This window comes from Triticum aestivum, chromosome 1B (genome assembly GCF_018294505.1).
Source record: "Triticum aestivum cultivar Chinese Spring chromosome 1B, IWGSC CS RefSeq v2.1, whole genome shotgun sequence".
NCBI lineage: Eukaryota > Viridiplantae > Streptophyta > Magnoliopsida > Poales > Poaceae > Triticum > Triticum aestivum.
This window is the reverse complement of record NC_057795.1, coordinates 231,832,499-231,855,690: the sequence shown is the minus strand read 5'-3', so window position 1 is coordinate 231,855,690 and position 23,192 is coordinate 231,832,499.

Here is a 23,192-nt window from a genome sequence, read left to right as displayed (position 1 = left end):
CTCCACCCTTGAGGCCGGCTCTGGAGTCCCGCTGGTAGGGGCGTGACGGGCAGAATCCTCGGATATAGTCCGGCGAATACTCTTTCTGCCAGGACACAGTGGACATTGTTATATTTAAAGATGACAATCATGGAGCATGTTTTGAATCATACCTCTTTGATGGCGGCTCGGTCCTGACCGCTTTCCTTTTGAGCCTACTGGGCTTGGGCACCCCTTGTTGGTGAGTCGCCGTGGGTTCGGCATGGCACGCCGATGGACTTACCTGTAAAGCACAATACATGTGCGGTGGGTAAGGCGTAAAGAGGGGATCCTTTTCGGAAGTTAAGTCTCCTATTTCACTTACATGTGATGCAGGGAGGAGCCAGGATAGTCGGCAATGATGGCCACCAAGGCGCCGTCACAGCTTGCCTAGTAAAACATCCTGTCAACAAGCTCCACAAATACATCCGGATCTTCTTCGAGACCGGGGTCGAGGGCCCAGTTGTGGTCCTCTGGATGTGGAGGCGGGCTGTGGACCTCCCTCACAGCTTTCCGCAGTTCCTGTTATGGACTAGCAAGGTAAATATTTGCGATGAAAGAATGCGGGAATAAATAGAGTTGAGTAAGATAGCAACTCACCCAGCTAGGGGGTTGTACATGGAAAATCCATCCCGTGGCTTAATGCAGATGAACTCCTCTTATTCTCCTTTATACAAATCGGACAATATTTTCGCCAGAGCGGTGGCGGAGTCCGAACCTTTCCGACCGCAGCGGGTGGCATCGTCTTCTCCATTGAAGTGCCCCATGGGATGCCCCCGATACTGGAGTGGTTGTACCCCCCGCATTATGCATATTGACATAACTTCAATTGTTGTGAATCCGAATTTGGCAAGCGTCTTTATCATATCCATCAGTTGGAGGACCTCTCTGCTATCTTCCTCCTTGGGGCTCCGGGGACGCCAGCTTCGGCGTTTCTTCAATCGGGCATTTGTGAACTCAGGAAGACCCATTCGGATAGGGTCAGGAAGGGAGACGTCCTCTATGTAAAACTACTCAGAAGGCCAATCTTTGGATGTCTTCTTTGGAGTGCCGGACAGGTATCCGGTCCCGGCGATGCGCCATATCTCGGCTCCGCCCACTTGGTATATTGACCCCTTCTGATTGCGAGGGACGAGGCAGAACAACCTATTCCATAGCTCGAAATGAGCTTCACAGCCCAAAAATAGCTAACAAAGGGCGACATAACCTGCGGTGTGCAGGATGGAGGCAGGAGTGAAGTTGTGCAGCTGGAGGCCGTAATATTCCAGGAGCCTGCGGAGGAACGAATGGATTGGAAATCCAAGGCCCCTCAGCAAGTAAGGGACAAGGCATACTCGCTCCCCTGGATGGGTTGGGGAAACTCTCCGCTTGCTCCCCGCCGTCGTAAGTGGCTAATCCGGCTCGGACGGGACAAGATATGCAGGTGGGAGAAACCCCTGGGTCTGCAACTCCACCAATTGGCCGTGGGATACGATACACTTATCCCAATCACCTGGCTTAGCGCTATGGGAGCGAGAGGAGGAGCTGCGGTGGCCGGCCATGATGGGGTGGTTTTTTTGGGCGCGCTCTGATGAATCCTCGTTTGGGGGAAATGGTGTGATTTGGATCTGAGGATTCCCATCTCTTTAATAGACAATTTATTTACATGGTTAGGGTGGCAAGTGTAAAAATGCCCCGACTTCTCGCATTCGCTCGACACGTGGAGACTGACATTATTAAGGTACAGAAGCCGATGAGCGCAACAATAGATGGGAAGCCGGACACTGCTCGTCACAACAGGTAGTCTGGAGAATTCGGAGAAGGAACCCGCCTTGCAATGCCGAAGACAATCTGCGCGCCGGACTCATCGTCATTGAAGCCTGGTCGGGGGCTACTGAGGGAGTCCTGGATTAGGGGGTCCTCGGACAGCCGGACTATATGCTTATGTCGGACTGTTGGACTATGAAGATACAAGATTGAAGACTTCGTCTCGTGTCCGGGTGGGACTCTCCTTTGCGTGGAAGGCAAGCTTGGCAATTCGGATATGTAGATTTCCTTCTCTGTAACCGACCCTGTGTAACCCTAGCCCCCTCCGGTGTCTATATAAACCGGAGGGTTTAGTCCGTAGGACAACAACAATCATAATCATAGGCTAGCTTCTAGGGTTTAGCCTCGACGATCTCGTGGTAGATCTACTCTAGTAATACTCATATCATCAAGATCAATCAAGCAGGAAGTAGGGTATTACCTCCATAGAGAGGGCCCGAACCTGGGTAAACATTGTGTCCCCCGTCTCCTGTTACCATTAGCCTTAGATGCACAGTTCGGGACCCCCTACCCGAGATCCGTTGGTTTTGACACCGACAGCTGACATGACAATTTGGGAGGCTTGATAAGAAAGTGATAGGTAGCACAACATAGCGATAGAACGAAGCAACTAGCATAGCAATAATAGTAATGAGATTCAGGGTAACGGTCATCTTGCCTAAAATCCCTCTAGGAAGAAGAATGAGTCCATGAAGAAGACTAACGGGTGTAGTCGAACGAATCCTCACAATCGCAACGTTACCGGAACTATCAAGAAGAAGCAACACCGGAAAGAAGCAAACAACATGGCAAACCAACAAGCATAAACATGGCATGATGCATAATCAAGTATGATGCATGTCCATTTTAATGAGGCATGGCATGGCAAAGTGCAACAAACCACACTACAAGTTAAGTGGAGCTCAATATGCAACGAGGTTGCATATTGACGAAACTTCACAACAATTATTTAGTTCATCTCGTTTAAGCTACTCAACAATATTAAATGTTGTTAAACATGGCAAGAGGTGAAGCATAAGTAAATTACACATTTTTAGGCAATTTAAATGAGGCCGGAAATAACAAATAACAATTCCGGAAAATTCTCATATGTTATTTAGCAATTTGAAGCAAACAACAATTTTAAACATTTTTAAAGTTGTTTTCATGATGCGGATGACATATGCAAGTATATGCAATCTTTAAGAAAAAGTTGACATGAGCATAATAAGAGCATTTGTCGCCACGACGGAATGAAAGGGTGCCACGGCGACGATAACGAAAATGGTGCCACGGCAACATTCCGATGATCCGGCAATTCTTGGAAATGCCGGTGCAAAAGAACAAGTGTATGGAACATGCAAGAGTGACGGGGAGTGATCCCGATGACCGGGTTCCCACGTGTCAACGGCAAGGCAAGGCAAACAAGGAGTAACATGCAAAGGCAACTCAGACACGGTGCAAACACGAGCGTCTCATACAACACACATGTATTCGATCACGGGTGTCGTCTCGGGGTTATACCTTCGAAGCGTGCATTTTCGGAGCGGTTCGAGTTCGTTGAGGGAAGTAGACGTTCTCGCGACGGTAGTGGAAGTAGTGGTTCATGAGTCGAAGAGGAATTAGTCGTTCATGTTCCGTAGATGTTCGGGGTTGTAGTGAGGAATTTGGCGAAGTGCACATCGACGGTAGTCGAACTTGACGTTTTTGGTTCATGGGTCTTCGATGACGGTAGTCGTTCTAGGTGTCGGGCGTCGAGGTACTTGGCGTTCTTGGGATTCCGAAGACGGCAATAGAGGTACTTGACGCATCACCTTGTAGTCATACTTGGCGAATCCAAAGTGCTCCTGCTCGGGAAGAGTGCAATGGAGGTAGCGTCTTGCGGATGTTGTGCTTGCAGCAGGGGTGGAAGCATGGGGCAAGGCAACAACAGCATGCGCACGGGGCCAAACAGTGGGCCTTGGCAACCTTCGATGGAGGCAGCAACAGGGTTTGAAGGGCAGGAGCACCGGACGAGGAGGCCCGCGGAAGACGGGAATGGCCGGAGATGCAGCAGCAGAAGCAAAACAGCAGCAACAGCGAAGAAGCCGGTGGTAGCTGGAGTAGATTGGGCACGGGGAAGCGGCAGCGCCATGGACGAACTCTTGTCAATAGAGGGAAACGACAGCATCGGCAGCTGCCGGTGGCTCCGACGAGGGCACCAGCAAGGGGAGGCGCAGGGAACTTGACGCGGCAGCGACTTGGCGCTGTGGAAGGAGGTCGCGGGCGAGGAGGAGAACCAGGAGGGCGACGGGGCCTCGAGCTTGGCGTCCATGTCAAGACGACGATGTGGCTAGAGGAGGAAGGCCATGGAGGAGGCGCAGGGGTCACGAGGAGTAGGCCAGATGGCATCACTGCGACCTGGTTTTGCGGTGGCTGGCGGCGGATGCAAGGCGACGAGGATGAGGCAAAGGGGACGGGACAAGGGCGCGGCTGCTGACTGGTGTGAGGGCGTAGCAGAGAGCTCGGCTTGGAGCAGAGCACGGAGCAGCAGCGGATCAGGGCGGACGCGAGTAGGTCCAAGCGGCGCTTGGCGAGGTGCAGGCGAGGACGAGGTGGATCGGGAGAGATGAGAGGTGGCGGCGCTGGGGATCGGGCGCAGGGAGCTCCTCTCCCTGGCTCGATGTGTGCGAGTGGCGGCGGTCAGGAGGGAAATGGGGATCGAGAGGAGAGCGAGGATCGGGCTAGGGTTAACAGTGGTTTAGGTGGGCTTAAGGGGAATTGGGCCGGTCTGGGCTGCGGGCTAGAGTTGGTGGGTTGCTCTCTCTTCCAAAAACAGAACGAAAAATAGAAGGAAAGAAAAGGATAGAACAGAAGATGTTAGAGAAGCAATTTGGGAAATGAGTTAATTTTCCTGGGCTCGCCAAAATGGTCTTGATCCAGAAAAATTGCAAAGATACGTGTCAAAGGGTTTGAATACAACCTGATGCGGAGCATCCCTCGTCTACCCGCACCGACAATCCATCACCACCGCAAGCATCGAGAGGATCAATGACAAGAGCACGCGCACGCGCCATCGAGAACGAGGTGAACTCTTTCCTCTTCGAGTTTCGTTCGGTTCCACATGAGAATGGGGTTCTACTTCAAAAAGACATGTTATGCATTCTAGGATACCAAGGAGATGATCGTGAGAAGGAGAAGGTGAAGCTTCGAGCATCCATGGAGCAAGAGAAGGAAGGAGAGGTCGAGATGAGCGAAAAAGGAGTAGGGAGGGCAAAACCCCTTGGACACCCAGGGTGCCCGACACGTGCCCTGGGTGCCCGGCCACCCCACATGGGAGCTGCCCCGACTTGGTCCGGGTGCTCGGCTCCTTGGCCCCCGGGTGCTCGGGCCCCTGCTCGCCTCCAGCCGCGCCACCTAGGTGCCTAGGCCTTGGCCGGCCGGGTGCCCGGGCCCCTGCTCGCCTCCAGCCGCGCCACCTGGGTGCCCGGGCCTTGGCCGGCTGGGTGCCCGGCCCCCGCACCTCCAACCGCTGGGTGCTGCCCCGGGTGCCCGGGCTTGAGGCCCCGGGTGCCCAGCCACTCCCGTGCTGGCCTCCAGCGCACCCCCGGGTGCCCGGGCCTTGGGCCCCCGGGTGCCCGGCCCCTCAGGTCCAGCCACATGTATTTGTCCTTTTGGCCTTTGTACCCCCTCTCTCAACTTGTTTCGTCCCTAAACTATATAAGGGCATCTCCTAGGTCATTTGTAGGATAGTAAAGTATTATAGAAACCATTAGGAGCTTTGCTCCTTGTATCCCCTTCTCTTTGGAGATCAAGCCCCCACCTAGGGAAGAATCCTTTGGATTGTCAAGGCCTCCTCTTGGAGAAGATCATCATCAAGACCTCACCTAGTGGGAAGAACTTACCTAGTGCTATTCTCCTTGAATTGTTCATGTAATCTTGTGGATCTCATGTATGCTACTCTAGTGGATGTGATATTTGGGTTTGTTTGAGTGTTTTGTTCCTTGTGTTCTTGAGTGTTCTTCCTCCTTTTCCCCCTCCAAGTGTGAAAAGATCCCCTCTAGGGCTTGAACCTACAACATCTTGGTAACATGAGCAAGGTTTATTCACATCTTGGAGTCCCATCCCCACATTTGCTAGCTTGATTTTGTTGTTTTTCGTCCAAATTCAAAAATCCCCACAAAAATGGCCCCCAAATTTTTTCTTGCAATTTGTTGGATCTTGTGAGATTTGGTTGTTTTGGCCCATGGATTTGATGTTTGGCAAGTGGATCTAGCCCCTCTGCAACAATCCCCACCCTTCCCTCCACGAAATCCACGGGATTTTGCATTTCGCCCAAAATTTCCTCCCAACCTGAAGACCCCCGGGTGCCCGCACCTCGAACCACCGGGCACCCGCACCCCCAGGCCATTTCGCCCAGCCGACCCCGGGCACCCGCACCTCCCACCCCGGGTGCCCCCCCCCCCCGAATCAGCCCAACACCTCCACCAATTTGGCCATAACTTCCACCTCCCAAGTCCGTTTTTCATGTTCTTTAGCTCGTTTGGAAGCTCTTACATCCCCCATCCACTCATCCCACTACCACAACCATTAGCACCCATCCAAAAAATCATCACAAAAACACCCACCTTCCGCACTTGACCAATTTTGAGTTGCCATTTCTGTTTCCTAAGGTGTTTCGGCTACTTAGGAGCGTGTAACATCGTCATCACCATCATCAACTCGGAGCCATCTTCACTGCTAACCATAAGAACGGACGGTAACCTCGACGACACTTACATCTTACCTTGCTTTTGCATTGATAGCCCAAGCCACTTTGCGTTGCTTACCCATTGAGACTAGCAAGTTGAGAATTGTCGGGCCACGCTATTGTGCACCGTAGTGATCGTGTTATCATCTTTGTGCCATAAGTCTCTCCCGTGCATATCTTAGATACTTGTCTCATATCATACTCAGCTCGAGCATCAAGCAGAGAAAAAAAAGAAAAAGAAAAAAAGCTTTTAAGCAAAAGAGGAGCAACAAAGAGCTTGTAAGCAATAGAATTGAGCCATTTGCATAGTTATATCATCTTGGTCATCACATATATAGCATAGTTGGGATTGAAGATGACACGTTTCTCTCATAGGTAGGTGCACAAGCGTATCTTGCCCATTTGAGCAATCGAGCTAGCGTCTCTCGAGCATTCACACAACAAGAGCATTTTTCGTGGTTGCACATTTTGAGCTCACTCCTTGTTGTGCGGATCACATCTATCTTCCGCGTGTGTGTACCTAGTGATATATTTGGGTTTGATCTATTTGCTTTACTTGCATTTTTGTGAACCTTCTCAACCTTATCGATATCTTAACATTTGCTTGAAATTTTTGCCACCATCCTAACCGAGCTACTCCATAAGCCTCTTATTTGTAGGTGTGAGAAACAAACCCGGGTCCAATTATCCTATTGTGGCATTACATTGCATGACACTTGTTACATCCTCACTCCTCGAAGAAGGTAACTTTGGTATTGTTCTCTCATTTTCCTACTCACCCCACTTGGTTATGATGGATATGCCAAACTCGTCGGCGAACCCACTTTTCAAGGAGCAAGGTGGTGATAACGGGTACGTCACCAAGAACCACTTCATCGCGCAACGAGCGCTACATCAAGAGAAGCTCCCCAAGCTCAAGTCCGCGACTTCCACGAGCTACTACGACCTCGACACCGACCACAAGCTTCCTTTCTATGGGACTCAAGACCGCGAGGAGTATCTCGAGTGGGAGTGCAAGATGGATGACTGCCTTAAGCTACATCAGGTCCCTTTCGAAGACCAAGTGAAGCGCGCCTCAAGTAACTTCCACGATTACACATCGACATGGTGGCTTCATACACCTTAGACGACCTTCGTCACGAGTTGGCCCAAGACGAAGAAAGCTATGCGGCGAGCGTTTTTGCCTTCCACCTACACGGAACATCTTCAACGCCAATTGGAGAACACCATCCAAGGATCCAAGTCCCTCGACGAGTACTTCCTCGAGATGAATAAAGCCTTGCAATGAGCCGGTGTGGACAACCCCATTTGGATGAAGTTCTACTTCATGATGGGACTGAACAACGACATCTCCAAGCTTATCTTCCTCGAGAACTACAAGTCCCTCGACGACAATTACATTGGTGCTCTCAAGGCGGAACAAGAACTTATGAAGGCCAAGACTTCTCCACCCCAAGCACACTTCTTGAAGACCAACCTCAAGGATGGCGAGCATGAGGCTAGTACCACCATGTTGTCCAAGCCCGACAAGCTCCAGGACTACGCTCCCAAGTTTGACTCCACCGCCATCCCTCTTTGTGGCATTGATGACACTGAGTCTACTTCGACTGCTTTTCAAGACGGTGCGGCGACGAGTACAACTTTGGAGACCCTCAAGGAGCAAGCTTTCAAGGCGACCGACACGGTGGCGAGCAAGGATGATGCTTCCATCTTTGGAGGCAAGAGTGATGATGTGCCATCTTCGGCCTTCATCCACGGCGACGACAGCGAGAAGGTTGAGCATGGGACTACCCCTTCAACCAAGGCGGCGATAGGCGTTGAGCATGGAGACATTTGCACGAACATCTCTCCGACACCCACATATGAAGAGATGCCCCAACTCCCATGTGAGGAGAGCCACTACCACATGAGTGACATGAGTGACTCCACCATATGTGACATTGAGTGCATTTCCTATGAGAGGATGAATGTGACCACCACTAGCCCACATTTGAGAGCATGCCACACATCCTATGTGAGGTTGAGAGCCATTTGAGTGAATCCACTAACCATATGAGTGAGTGCATCCTTAAGGGAGTGAGTGAGCCACAACACTTAGTGAGTGAGGTAGTTGACACGGCATGTGAGGCCACTATGATTTCTCACGACTTAACCTCTACTCCGAGTGTGTTTTCTTCTTTGGTGCTAGGTATCCTACATGACGACATGCCTATCCTCCACGAGTCCATACCTCAAATGGAGACGACGATGGCCATGGTGGAAGATGACGCACCCCCCACATGGTTCCATCAAGATGAAGATGACAACGAGTGGATCTTCGACACCTCACCTACAACACAAGAGCGACGCTCCAAAGGTAACATAGGTGATGGTGCTTCTCTTGTCCCACTAGTGGACTCTCTTGACATTGATTGCTCCCATGATGATGATCACCTTATGGATTCACCACATACTATGTCTTCTACATGCTTAGATATGCCACCTATTTATGATGAATATGATGATGAGCATGTTGATTTGCCTAGTTGTGATACCATGCTCCACAGGGTATCTTATGAAAATTCTAGAGGTCACGTCATGTTTGACAACCATTAAACTTGTCATATGCTATGGGTGAGATTTCCTATAATTGTTTGCATCATATGCATACCATTCATGACAATGCTCTAGATATCACTAGTGATGCTTTCCACAATTTGAGTCTCCATTATGCTATACATAATAACAAACCTCTCATGATGGATGACATGTTTCTATATCACGCATCTCATTTATTTGAGCATTGGCTATTTTGTGCAAAGCAACACACGCACGTGCGCATCATAAGGGATGATGTGTACATATACCATGCACACACAGTTTTCCCTTTGTCTTTGTTGTGTGTAGGTACTCACGTATACTCGTCAACCTCTCAATCCCATGAGTCGACGAAGCGAGCTCTTTAGAGCAACGATGATTTGGGATCCCGTGGATTATCCTTACCAACGTTCCCTTCACGCAAGGACTACACGCTTCTCTTTTACTTGGCTCTCACACGGCTTTGGGATATATACCACTTGTTACGTTATGCACATTTTCTCGTGTTCACTTTGCATGCTATGCTTCCTTCCATGCCTTTGCTATGCAATTGTGACCCTTGCTTGCACTTACATATGATTCACCATTATGCTACTTTTATGAGTATTTGCATGCTTGGTGGAGATACTTGTTGCTATTGCCATGTTTACCATGTGCTTCATGCTATTGTTGATTCTTGTACTGGGAGAGTCATGATGTCTCATTGCTATTCACATATGGCCTCTCACCAATCCATTGATGCTATTTTTCTCATATGTTGCTTTCATGCTTGTGCTATATCATGTGAATTATTCATGCACACTATTTGCACCCATGACATGCTTGCCAAGATTCCTCCTAGTATGTTGCATCTTCACACTACTAGCTTGCTTGACTTAATCACTATGATTGCTTGCTATGTTGCATCACCCATGTTCCACTCTTACTCGCTTTCTTGGGTTGATGACATATATGCTCATGCCTCTCACATGATATATATTGCTCGTTATCACTTGCCTCCATTAGTTGCCTCTCTCATATCCACTTGTATTGAGTGCAACCATACTATGCTTCTTGATCTTGGAGACTTTGACAATTTTCTTGTGATGCATGCTTGTTTGTTTGAACCTATTGTATTTAGTTGTTATCGCGTCATATTCTTACATAACATGCCAAATTCCCTTGTTCTTTCTTATGATGAGCATGATACATACACTTGTTGGGTATCTTACCACACGAATGATAGGTTTTGCATTTCCACTAACCTCATTTGTTTTTTTGAGTGTTTGTCATGTTATTTCATTTTGAAGGATTCACAAGGCGGTACCATGGTAAGACAACTTGGTTATGCGAAGGCGTACACGATGCGCGACACCAACATTTTCGACATACTCATAATGGTGAACTCCTTCCCTTTGAGCCATCCTCAAATTCACACATTGGACGGGTCACTCTTTCATTGTTGTTTCCTTCTTGTTGTCTACATGATACATCTCGCAAATGGAGGAGTGACATTGGCGATGGACCCTTTGGACCTTCAAGTTGAGGAGCGCTCGCACTTATTGGATGCACCTTCGGAACTCCACTCATGCGACGACATCGAGCTTTGGTACATCAACACTCCTTTGACTTTTTGTACCACCACCTTCATATTGGTTGATTATGCTTCCACATGTCATGCTCGACGGACATTTCATACTCACCACAAGTTTGCACCCCATGCATGGATTGACTCACATATGCTTGCCTTGTTGCATCTATGCCCATGTCCTTCATGATATTTGAGCTTGTGCATTTCCTTAGCAAATTTGTTGTGATCTTTCTCGATGGCATATTCATACATCATGATCTTCTTGCCTACCATCAATTACATGATAACTTATTCATATCGAGCATCCATTGCCATATTCATGCTATTGATAAACCGTCTCACTATGACATCATTTTGCACCGTGGTTGCATTGATCATATTCACAACACATTTGTGTGCACAATGAATGCTTTTGCTCCCATGATCGCTTTGCATATCATTCTATATCATCTTGATAAGCTTCTTGAGCTTTGCCATGAACCATCTTGCTGCACAGACTCATTCTTACTTAATGGACACTTTGTATGCGCTAACCATTGTATTTCCGAGTGTCGTTTGTGTTTGTTCTTTTTGCACATATTCTCCTCCGGCGACACCTTGGAGTACTTGGAGTGCGCCATGACTTAAACTTCGTCCAACTACAAGTCCATCCACGACAACCGTTTCCGTGGTGATGAGGATCACGATCCGAGGTCGGATCTCTCCCAAGGGGGTGGGGGAGATGATGTAGAGCATCCCTCGACTACCCGCACCGACACTCCATCACCACCGCAAGCACCGAGAGGATCAATGACAAGAGCACGCGCACACGCCATCGAGAACGAGGTGAACTCTTTCCTCTTCGAGTTTCGTTCGGTTTCACATGAGAATGGGGTTCTACCTCATAAAGACGTGTTATGCATTCTAGGATACCAAGGAGATGATCGTGAGAATGAGAAGGTGAAGCTTCGAGCATCCATGGAGCAAGAGAAGGAAGGAGAGGTCGAGATGTGTGAAGAAGGAGGGGGAGGGCAAAACCCCCTGGACACCCAGGGTGCCCGACACCTACCCCTGGTGCCCGGCCACCCCACATGGGAGCTGCCCCGACTTGGTCCGGGTGCCCGACACCTTGGCCCCTGGGTGCCCGGGCCCCTGCTCGCCTCTAGCCGCGTGATACGTCTCCGTCGTATCTACTTTTCCAAACACTTTTGCCCTTGTTTTGGACTCTAACTTGTATGGTTTGAATGGAACTAACCCGGACTGACGCTGTTTTCAGCAGAACTGCCATGGTGTTGTTTTATGTGCAGAAAACAAAAGTTCTCGGAATGACCTGAAAGTCCATGGAATATCTTAGAATAAATAATAAAAAATCCTCGCCAAAGATGAAGGCCAGGGGGCCCACACCCTGTTCACGAGGGTGGGGGGCGCGCCCCTCCCCCCTGGGCGTGCCCCCCTACCTCGTGGGCCCCCTGGTGGCCCTCCGACGCCAACTCCAACTCCATATATTGGCTTTCAGGGAGAAAAAAATCAGAGAGAAAGTTTCATCGCGTTTTATGATACGGAGCCGCCGCCAAGCCCTAATCTCTCTCGGGAGGGCCGATCTGGAGTCCGTTCGGGGCTCCGGAGAGGGGGATTCGTCGCCGTCGTCATCATCAACCATCCTCCATCACCAATTTCATGATGCTCACCGCTGTGCGTGAGTAATTGCATTGTAGGCTTTCTGGATGGTGATGAGTTGGATGAGATTTATCATGTAATCGAGTTAGTTTTGTTAGGGTTTGATCCCTAGTATCCATTATGTTCTGAGATTGATGTTGCTATGACTTTGCTATGCTTAATGCTTGTCACTAGGGCCCGAGTGCCATGATTTTTGATCTGAACCTATTATGTTTTCATGAATATATGTGTGTTCTTGATCCTATCTTGCAAGTCTATAGTCACCTACTATGTGTTATGATCCGGCAACCCCGAAGTGACAATAATCGGGACCACTCCCGGTGATGACCATAATTTGAGGAGTTCATGTATTCACTATGTGCTAATGCTTTGTTCCGGTTCTCTATTAAAAGGAGGCCTTAATATCCCTTCGTTTCCAATAGGACCCCGCTGCCACGGGAGGGTAGGACAAAAGATTTCATGCAAGTTCTTTTCCATAAGCACGTATGACTATATTCAGAATACATGCCTACATTACATTGATGAACTGGAGCTAGTTCTGTGTCACCCTATGTTATGACCATTACATGATGAACCACATCCGGCATAATTATCCATCGCTAATCTGGTGCCTACGAGTTTTCCATATACTGGTTCTCGCTTATTTACTTTTCTGTTGCTACTGTTACAATCACTACAAAAATACCAAAAACATTACTTTTGCTGTCTTTACTTTGTTACCGTTACCACCACTATCATATTACTTTGCTACTAAACACTTTGCTGTAGATACTAAGTTTCCAGGTGTGGTTGAATTGACAACTCACCTGCTAATACTTGAGAATATTCTTTGGCTCCCCTTGTGTCGAATCAATAAATTTGGGTTGAATACTCTACCCTCGAAAACTGTTGCGATCCCCTATACTTGTGGGTTATCAAGACCTTTTTCTGGCGCCGTTGCCGGGGAGCATAGCTCTATTCCTTGAGTCACTTGGGATTTATATCTGCTGGACACTATGAAGAACTTGAAAGATGATCGAACTACTATTTTGCCCTCAACTACGAGGGGAGGTAAGGGATTGCCATCTAGCCTTGCACTAGATTCTCCTTCTGTTATGAGTAAGTTTGCGACACCTAAACCTACTACTGCTATTGATTCTGATATGTCGCATGTTATTGATGATGCCACTTCTGCTATGCATGATACTTATGATGAAACTACTTCTATGCTTGATACTACTGTGCCACTCGGTGAATTTCTTGATGAGCAAATTGCTCGGTCTAGAGAAAGAGAAATTATTGAACCTGAACACGATGATGTTAGTGATGATGAGCCTATGCCTGCTATTCCTGAGGGTTATCTTTTTAGTGCTGAATCTTTTGAAGCCATTCTTGCTTGCCAGGATAGTCTTGAACGTAAGAGGTTGCTAATTAAGTGGAGTAAAAATCTTTTAGAGGTAGGATGAGACCCGGCCCTGCTTTTGCTACTTCACCTATCTGTGTTCCTGATTATGATTATTATGATATTTCTGTCGATCCAGATATAATTACTTTGGTTGAATCTGATCCTTTTTATGGCTATGAATCTGAAACTGTTGTGGCACATCTTCGTAAGTTAGATGATATAGCTGCCCTGTTACTAATAATCTGAGATCGCGCCACCTTTATTTACTTAAAATATTTCTGTTCTTATTAAAGGGTGATGCTAAGAAATGGTTTAATTCTCTTGATCCTGGTTGTGTGCAAATTCCCCAGGATATGATTTATTACTTCTCTGCTAAATATTTCCCTGCTCATAAGAAACAAGCTGCTTTGAGGGAAATATACAATTTTGTGCAAATTGAAGAAGACAGTCTCCCACAAGCTTGGGGGAGGCTTCTCAAGTTACTTAATGCTTCGCCTGATCATCCTCTTAAGAAACCTGAAATATTTGATATCTTTTATAATGGACTAACTGATGCTTCCAGAGATTACCCGGATAGTTGTGCTGGTTCTCTTTTCAGGGAAAGAACACATGATGATGCTGAACTTCTATTGAATAATATGTTGGCTAATGAAAATAATTGGGCACCTATCGAGCCACCTCCTGAGCCAACTCCTGAGCCAACTCCTGAGCCAGCTGCTGAGCCAATTACTGAGCCTATTCCTAAACCAACTCCGAAGAAGAGAGGTGTTCTATTTCTCAGTCCCGAAGATATGCAAGAGGCAAAGAAATCTATGAAAGAAAAAGGTATTAAAGCTGAAGATGTTAAGAATTTACCTCCTATTGAAGAAATACATGGTCTTAATTTACCGCATGTTGAAGAAGTATATGATCTCAATTACTTATTTACTGAAGAACCTCCCGATATCCCGACACAGGTAGTAAAGGTAAACTCTCTCTATAGGTATGATAAAGCTGAAGTCCCTCCTACTAAAATTGCTAGTCAGTGCTTGGATGAGTTTGATGGTAGACAATTAAAATAGAATACCTTTATGATTAAATGCTTGAGTGATTATATGGCTGATATTAGAGGTGAACTTAAACTTGTTAGAAAACATGCTTCTATGGTTACCACTCAAGTAGAACAAGTACTTAAAGCTTAGAAAGAAGTGCTTGATGAAATGAATAGTAAGAAAAATGATTATGCTGTTAGAGTGGCTACTAGAACTGGTAGAATGACTCAGGAACCTTTGTATCCTGAAGGACACCCTAAGAGAATCGAGCAAGATTCTCAGAGAAATAATATTGATGTACCTAGTTCTTCTAAGAGGAAGAAAAAGAAAAATGATAGGACTGTGCAAACTTCTAGTGAACCTATTACTGAACCACCTGATAATCCAAATGATATCTCTATGTCTGATGCTGAAACACAATCAGGTGATGAACATGAACCTAGTGATAATGTTAATGATAATGTTCATGTTGATGCTCAACCTAGTAATGATAATGAAGTAGAAGTTGAACCTGTTGTTGATCTTGATAACCCACAATCAAAGAATCAACGTTATGATAAAGGAGACTTTGTTGCTAGGAAACATGGTAAAGAAAGGGAACCATGGGTTCAGAAACCCATGCCTTTTCCTCCGAAACCATCCAAGAAAAAGGATGATGAGGATTTCGAGCGCTTTGCTGAAATGATTAGACCCATATTTTTGCGTATGCGATTAACTGATGTGCTCAAAACAAATCCTTATGCTAAGTATATGAAGGATATCATTACTAATAAAAGAAAAATACCTGAAGCTGAAATTTCCACCATGCTTGCTAATTATACTTTTAAGGGTGGAATACCAAAGAAACTTGGAGATCCAGGAGTACCTACTATACCATGCTCCATTAAGAGAAATTATGTTAAAACTGCTTTATGTGATCTTGGAGCCGGTGTTAGTGTTATGCCTCTCTCTTTATATCGTAGACTTGATTTGAATAAGTTGACACCTACTGAAATATCTTTGCAAATGGCTAATAAATCAACTGCTATACCTGTCGGTATTTGTGAGGATGTGCCTGTTGTGGTTGCAAACGTTACTATTTTAATGGACTTTGTTATTCTTGATATTCCCGAGGATGATAGTATGTCTATTATTCTTGGAAGACCTTTCCTTAATACTGCAGGGGCTGTTATTGATTGCAACAAAGGCAATGTCACTTTTCATGTTAATGGCAATGAGCACATGTACATTTTCCGAGGAAACAACCTCAAGTTTATAGTATCAGCTCTATTGGAAAAATCCCATCGATTATATTTGGAGGTTTTGAATTTCCTCTCCCTACTGTTAAGAAAAAGTATGATATTCTTATTTTTGGGGATTTTCATATCCCCGTTGAGGTAACTTAGTGTTATTCGAAATTTCTCCGGTTCCGTGTTATTCGGAATGAGTTTGTTAACAAGACTTGATCAACCTTGTTAGTGGGTTCATTTTGATGATCACGAGATGGATGAAACTAGAAGCACAACCTTCTGTACCCTCTTTATATTTTTTGTTATTTAGTAAAAATAAAGTAAAATAGTATTTTTCTGTCTGTTTCCTGACTTATCCGTGCAATATAAAAATATCCCAAAAATAAAAGTCCTCAGAATGCCATGCCAATTTAATATGATTTTTTCGGGAATATTTGAGAATTTATTGTGCAAAAATTACCACGGGGGAGCTGCCACCTGGCCACGAGGGTGGAGGGCGCGCCCTACCCCCTGGGCGCGCCCCCCTGCCTCGTGGGCCCACGGGGCCCTCCTCCACTTATTCCTGCACCCATCTTCTTCCTCTGTCTCACACAAACACGAAAAACCAACTCAAGCACGAGTTCCAGCCCCCGTTGCTGTGATTTTCGATCTCCTTGCTCAAAGCACCTCTTGCAAAACTGCTTGGGGAGATTGTTCCTTGGTATGTGACTCCTCCATTGGTCCAATTAGTTTTTGTTCTAGTGCTTTATTCATTGCAAATTTATGTTGCATAGGTGACCATGTTCTTGAGCTTGCATGTCAAATTTATATGGTTCCAAGTAGTTTTAATGCTTGATATAGGCCCTAGGCACTTGTGGGAGTTGTTGCTATCAATTTTATTGAAGTTGGTTCACTTTTATTTGAAGTTACTAAAAATTTCATTTTGTTTCAGAAATAATGAAGATACTTTTGAGGGGCTCGTCGAGCCGAAGCTCTAAGGAAAAACAAAAGGAAGAAGAGGAGAAGCCCAAATTTAATTTACCTCGCACTGCGGAGGTCCGGCCGTGTGAATGACCTTCCGATGACTTTTTGAGGAGAGCCAGGATTTATGATGATTTCTATATATTAATTGAGAACGCCGGCCTCACCAACTTCCTCCGCGACCAACGTCATCAGTATCTCTTACTCACAAATACTTTTGTGCAAAACTTCTACTTTTTCCCTAAGAAATCTCCCCATCAGTAGAGTTTCATTTATATGATGTTGTTAAAAAGATGACATTAGCTGAATTCTGCGAGGTCTGCAGAATACCCTTTGAGGGCACCTTAGATGAACCCCACTGTAACAAAGTAGAAGCTTTTATTAACACTATCACGGTGGGAGAAACCAGGAAGGTTTCTTATGCGAGGATCACTAGCATTCATTATCCTGTTTTACGCTACTTTGGCACATTTGCTAGTCGTTGCTTGATTGGACGCGGGAACTATGGGAACCTTAGTATTCCTGATATTATTATTTTTCTCCATGGTTTATACCGCAATAACTCTGTTAGTATGGGTGGAATTGTTGCTAGACGATTAAGTCTGAACCGTACTAAGGGCCCCATCTTTGGAGGCATTTATGCTTCGCGCCTAGCTGAACATTTTGAAATACCTATTAGGCATGCGGAGAAAGAAGAAACAGCACTGCCCCGTGCTTATTTAGATTACAAGAGTATGATAGCGCATGATTTTCTTGTTAAGAGTCGCGATGGGGAGCTCAAATATAAATTATACTTTGATGAACATCACCCTGAGACTATTACTTTGCCTGCTCCTTCTTTGTTTAACTTGTTTGCAGAACCTCACATCGTTCCGTGGTCGGCTGTTCAAGCCTATCGGAACCCTGCACCAGCCCCGGAGCCACAAGATGAGCCTCCACGACTATCTGTTTATTCTTGGGATCCAGAAGAGGCTGTCAGCCAGTGGCAGTCAGAGTCTTCTTCATCACACTACGACCCCAGCTTCACCTACGGGTATCCGCCAGGCCACCCCTGGCAATAGACCAACTTAGGCCAAAAGCCTAAGCTTGGGGGAGTATGTATTCCCACCGACATTACATTTATGTTCACACACACTCATTGCTAGATGTCGGTGCTCATACTTTTCATTGTAATATCCATGCTAGTTTACATTTCTTTTTTTCTACTTTCTTCTTGTGTGTTTGTTAAACTTTAAGAAAAACCAAAAAAAATTAGTTAGTCTACTTTCCATGCTTGTAGTAGAATTAAAAAGAAAACCCAAAAATATTTCCCGTTCTTCTTTTTACTTGTTGGGAGCTTTCCCGTGTAAATAGTTTTTATTTTCTTTTCCTTTCTTTGGGGGTCGAGAAGACTATATTGAAAATGTTTAGTGGCTCTTATATGCATGATTGTTTATTTAACTTAGAGCCCATATTACTTGTCTTGTCTCTTGAGTTGAATGCTTGCAGATTCCAGCTTAGTCCAATGCACGTGCACTCTTATTATTATACACACCATTCGGTCGTGCAAGTGCAAGGCAATAATGATGATATATGATGGACTTATTGGGATGAGAAAAGCTGGTATGAACTCGACCTCTCTTGTTTTTGTAAATATGATGATTCATCGTTCTTGATTCAGCTATTATGAAGTAAACATATTTGCAATGACATTTAGAGATTATAGTTGCTTGTGCCATGCTTGATTAGCTATGAGTCATAATGGTTTACCTTGCATGCCAACATGCTATTAGAATGATTATGATATGGTATGATGGGGTGGTATCCTCCTTTAAATGAATTGAGTGACTCGACTTGGCACATGTTCACGCATGTAGTTGGATCAAATCAACATAGCCTTCATGATATTTATGTTCATGGTGGATTATATCCTACTCATGCTTATATTCGGTGTAAATTAATTTTAATGCATGTTTACGACTGTTGTCGCTCTCTTAGTTGGTCGCTTCCCAGTCTTTTGCTAGCCTTCACCTGTACTAAGCGAGAATACTGCTTGTGCATCCAAACTCCTTAAACCCCAAAGTTATTCCACATGAGTCCACTATACCTTCCTATATGCGGTATTTACCTCCCGTTCCAAGTAAATTTGTATGTGCCAAACTCTAAACCTTCAAATAAACATTCTCTTTTGCATGCTCGAATAGCTCATATGTCAACTAGAGCTGCCCTTATCTTCCGTGTTAGGCGGGTTATTCTCAAGAGGAGTGGACTCCGCTCCTCATTCACGAGAAAATGGCTGGTATTCGGGATGCCCAGTCCCATGCTTTATGCAAACTAAATCAAAATAACTGCAAACAAAACTCCCCTGGGGACCCATTGAATGTTGGAGGCACTCATTGTTTCGAGCAAGCCATGGATTGATGCTTGTGGAGGAGGGGGAGTATAAACTTTACCATTCTGTTTGAGAACCGCCTATAATCTGTTTAGCATGGAAGATATCGTCGTCTTTTAGTTGTTATGTTGACAATGAAAGTATGCCGCTCAAAATATAATTTATCTCTATTTCAAAACCGAGCTCTGGCACCTCTATAAATCCCTGGTTCCCTCTGCGAAGGGCCTATCTATTTACTTTTATGTTGAGTCATCATCCTTCTTATTAAAAAGCACCCGCTGGAGAGCACACTGTCGTTTGCATTCATTATTATTGGTTTATATTGGGTATGACTTGACTGGATCTCTTTTACCATGAATTACAATGTTTAGTCAGTCCTTGATCTTTAAAGGTGCTCTGCATTTATGTTTTGCAGTCTCAGAAAGGGCTAGCGAGATACCATTTTGTTATATCATGTTACGATTATTTTGAGAAAGTGTTGTCACCCGAGTTTTATTATTATGGCTCGCTAGCTGATTATGCTATTGATATGAGTAATTGTGAGACCTACGTGTCATTGTGAGTATGGTTAGTTCGTAATAATTTCTGAGACTTGAATGCTGGCTTTTCATGTTTACAACAACAAGAAAAAATAGAGTTTGTAAAAGTTTTTCTTTTTCTCTTTCAGTTTGTCAACTGAATTGCTTGAGGACAAGCAAGGGTTTAAACTTGGGGGAGTTGATACGTCTCCGTCGTTATACTTTTCCAAACACTTTTGCCCTTGTTTTGGACTCTAACTTGTATGATTTGAATGGAACTAACCCGGACTGACGCTGTTTTCAGCAGAACTGCGATGGTGTTGTTTTATGTGCAGAAAACAGAAGTTCTCGGAATGACCTGAAAATCCACGGAATATCTTAGAATAAATAATAAAAAATCCTCGCCAAAGATGAAGACCAGGGGGCCCACACCCTATTCACGAGGGTGGGGGGCGCGCCCCCTACCTCGTGGGCCCCCTGGTGGCCCTCCGACGCCAACTCCAACTCCATATATTGGCTTTCGGGGAGAAAAAAATCAGAGAGAAAGTTTCATCGCGTTTTACGATACGGAGCCGCCGCCAAGCCCTAATCTCTCTCGGGAGGGCTGATCTGGAGTCCGTTCGGGGCTCCGGAGAGGGGGATTCGTCGCCGTCGTCATCATCAACCATCCACCATCACCAATTTCATGATGCTCACCGCCGTGCGTGAGTAATTGCGTCGTAGGCTTGCTGGACGGTGATGGGTTGGATGAGATTTATCATGTAATCGAGTTAGTTTTGTTAGGGTTTGATCCCTAGTATCCATTATGTTCTAAGATTGATGTTGCTATGACTTTGCTATGCTTAATGCTTGTCACTAGGGCCCGAGTGCCATGATTTCAGATCTGAACCTATTATATTTTCATGAATATATGTGTGTTCTTGATCCTATCTTGGAAGTCTATAGTCACCTACTATGTGTTATGATCTGGCAACCCCGAAGTGACAATAATCGGGACCACTCCCGGTGATGACCATAATTTGAGGAGTTCATGTATTCACTATGTGCTAATGCTTTGTTCCGGTTCTCTATTAAAAGGAGGCCTTAATATCCCTTAGTTTCCAATAGGACCCCGCTGCCATGGGAGGGTAGGACAAAAGATGTCATGCAAGTTCTTTTCCATAAGCACGTATGACTATATTCGGAATACATGCGTACATTACATTGATGAACTGGAACTAGTTCTGTGTCACCCTATGTTATGTCTGTTACATGATGAACCACATCCGACATAGTTATCCATCGCTAATCCGGTGCCTACGAGTTTTCCATATACTGGTTCTCGCTTATTTACTTTTCTGTTGCTACTGTTACAATCACTACAAAAATACCAAAAACATTACTTTTGCTGTCTTTACTTTGTTACCGTTACCACCACTATCATATTACTTTGCTACTAAACACTTTGCTGCAGATACTAAGTTTCCAGGTGTGGTTGAATTGACAACTCAACTGCTAATACTTGAGAATATTCTTTGGCTCCCCTTGTGTCGAATCAATAAATTTGGGTTGAATACTCTACCCTCGAAAACTATTGCGATCCCCTATACTTGTGGGTTATCACCGCGTCACCTAGGTACCCGGGCCTTGGCCGGCCGGGTGCTTGGCCCCTGCACCTCCAGCTGCGGGGCGCTACCCCGGGTGCCCGGGCTTGAGGCCCCAGGTGCCCGGCCACTCCCCTGCTGGCCTCCAGCGCACCCCCGGGTGCACGGGCCTTGGGCCTCCGAGTTCTCGGTCCCCCCTCCAGCCGCCCCTAAGCAGGCCGGGTGCCCGGCCCATGTTGCTCGGGTGCCCGGATCCCTCCGTTCCAGTCGCGTGTATTTGGACTTTTGGCCTTTGTACCCCCTCTCTCAACTTGTTTCATCCCTAAACTATATAAGGGCATCTCCTAGGTCATTTGTAGATTAGCAAAGTATTAGAGAAAACATTGTGAGCTTTGCTCCTTGTATCCCCTCCTCTTTGGAGATCAAGCCCACACCTAGGGAAGAATCCTTTGGATTGTCAAGGCCTCCTCTTGGAGAAGATCATCATCAAGACCTGACCTAGTGGGAAGAACTTACCTAGTGCCATTCTCCTTGAATTGTTCATGTAATCTTGTGGATGTCATGTATGCTACTCTAGTGGATGTGATATTTGGGTTTGTTTGAGTGTTTTGTTCCTTGTGTTCTTGAGTGTTCTTCCTCCTTTTCCCCCTCCAAGTGTGAAAGGATCCCCTCTAGGATTTGACCCTACAACACAATCTCATTTGAATTACATTCAAAAGAGTTTAAATAGGAAGTGGGAGTTTGGAAGGTCCAAAAATGTTCAGATTTTTGGCGGAGCTTGGATGTGAGACAAAAGAATTATCGACAAAGTTTGGGGACCAAACTTGAAGTAGGGAAGGCACGAGAATTAAACTGTAAGTGTGTTATGGTGAATTCCAAATTAATGGAATATTTATTATAGCTCCCTAAATATAGTAGGAGACTTTGAATATGTTTTTAAAGAGATATCACCATGTGAATTCCCTCGATTTAAATGGATCAAAGATCCATGCAATTTATTTAGTTGAGTTTTAAAAAAGGTTGCATGATGACATGATGCAATGCAAATGATGCAATGATGAATGCATCAAACAAAACAAATCACACGACGAAACTCGGAATAGCTGGAAGTCTTCTGGAGCGTCGGTCTCGGGGCATCACAACTCTCCCACGGATCTCGGCCCAAGATCCTAGGGATGGCACCGGAGAGAAGCGGAAAACAAAGAGGTAAAACTAAGTTGCTTCTTCGACAAACGAGTGCAACCGATGAACCTTGAGAGGTTGAAAACCTAAAAAAAAACACAATAGAGTTGAACGAAGTTGAACGAAGTTGAAAACACTTCGTTAGAAAAGAGGAACAAGGAACATTGCAAAAGCCTTGTAGGTTTAAAGACATGAAACAAGAGCTTAACGAACCAAAAGAATATGAAAGCACACCGGTATAAGGAAATAGCCAAGGAACAAGAATGACAGAATTTGGACAACACTCCGGTAGAAAAGAGAAGGAAAACTCGATAAAATGAATAGAACTTGAAAGGAGAACACCACACTCCGGTTAAAAAGATAAGCAAGGAAGGAGCATGATCTTTGATAAAACGAGATGATGGTCGAAGAGAACAATATCACAATGCCTCTGGAACAAATGTAAGAATGGAATCAAAAGGATGGAGAAAAGAACAACATGTTCTACCTGAAATAAAATTAAGAGGGCATCCTTAAAAAGAAGGATTGAATGGAGTTTTTGGAAGATCAATACGAAAGGATATGATCCTCGTGGGCTTATGGAGACATCTCAAAATTAT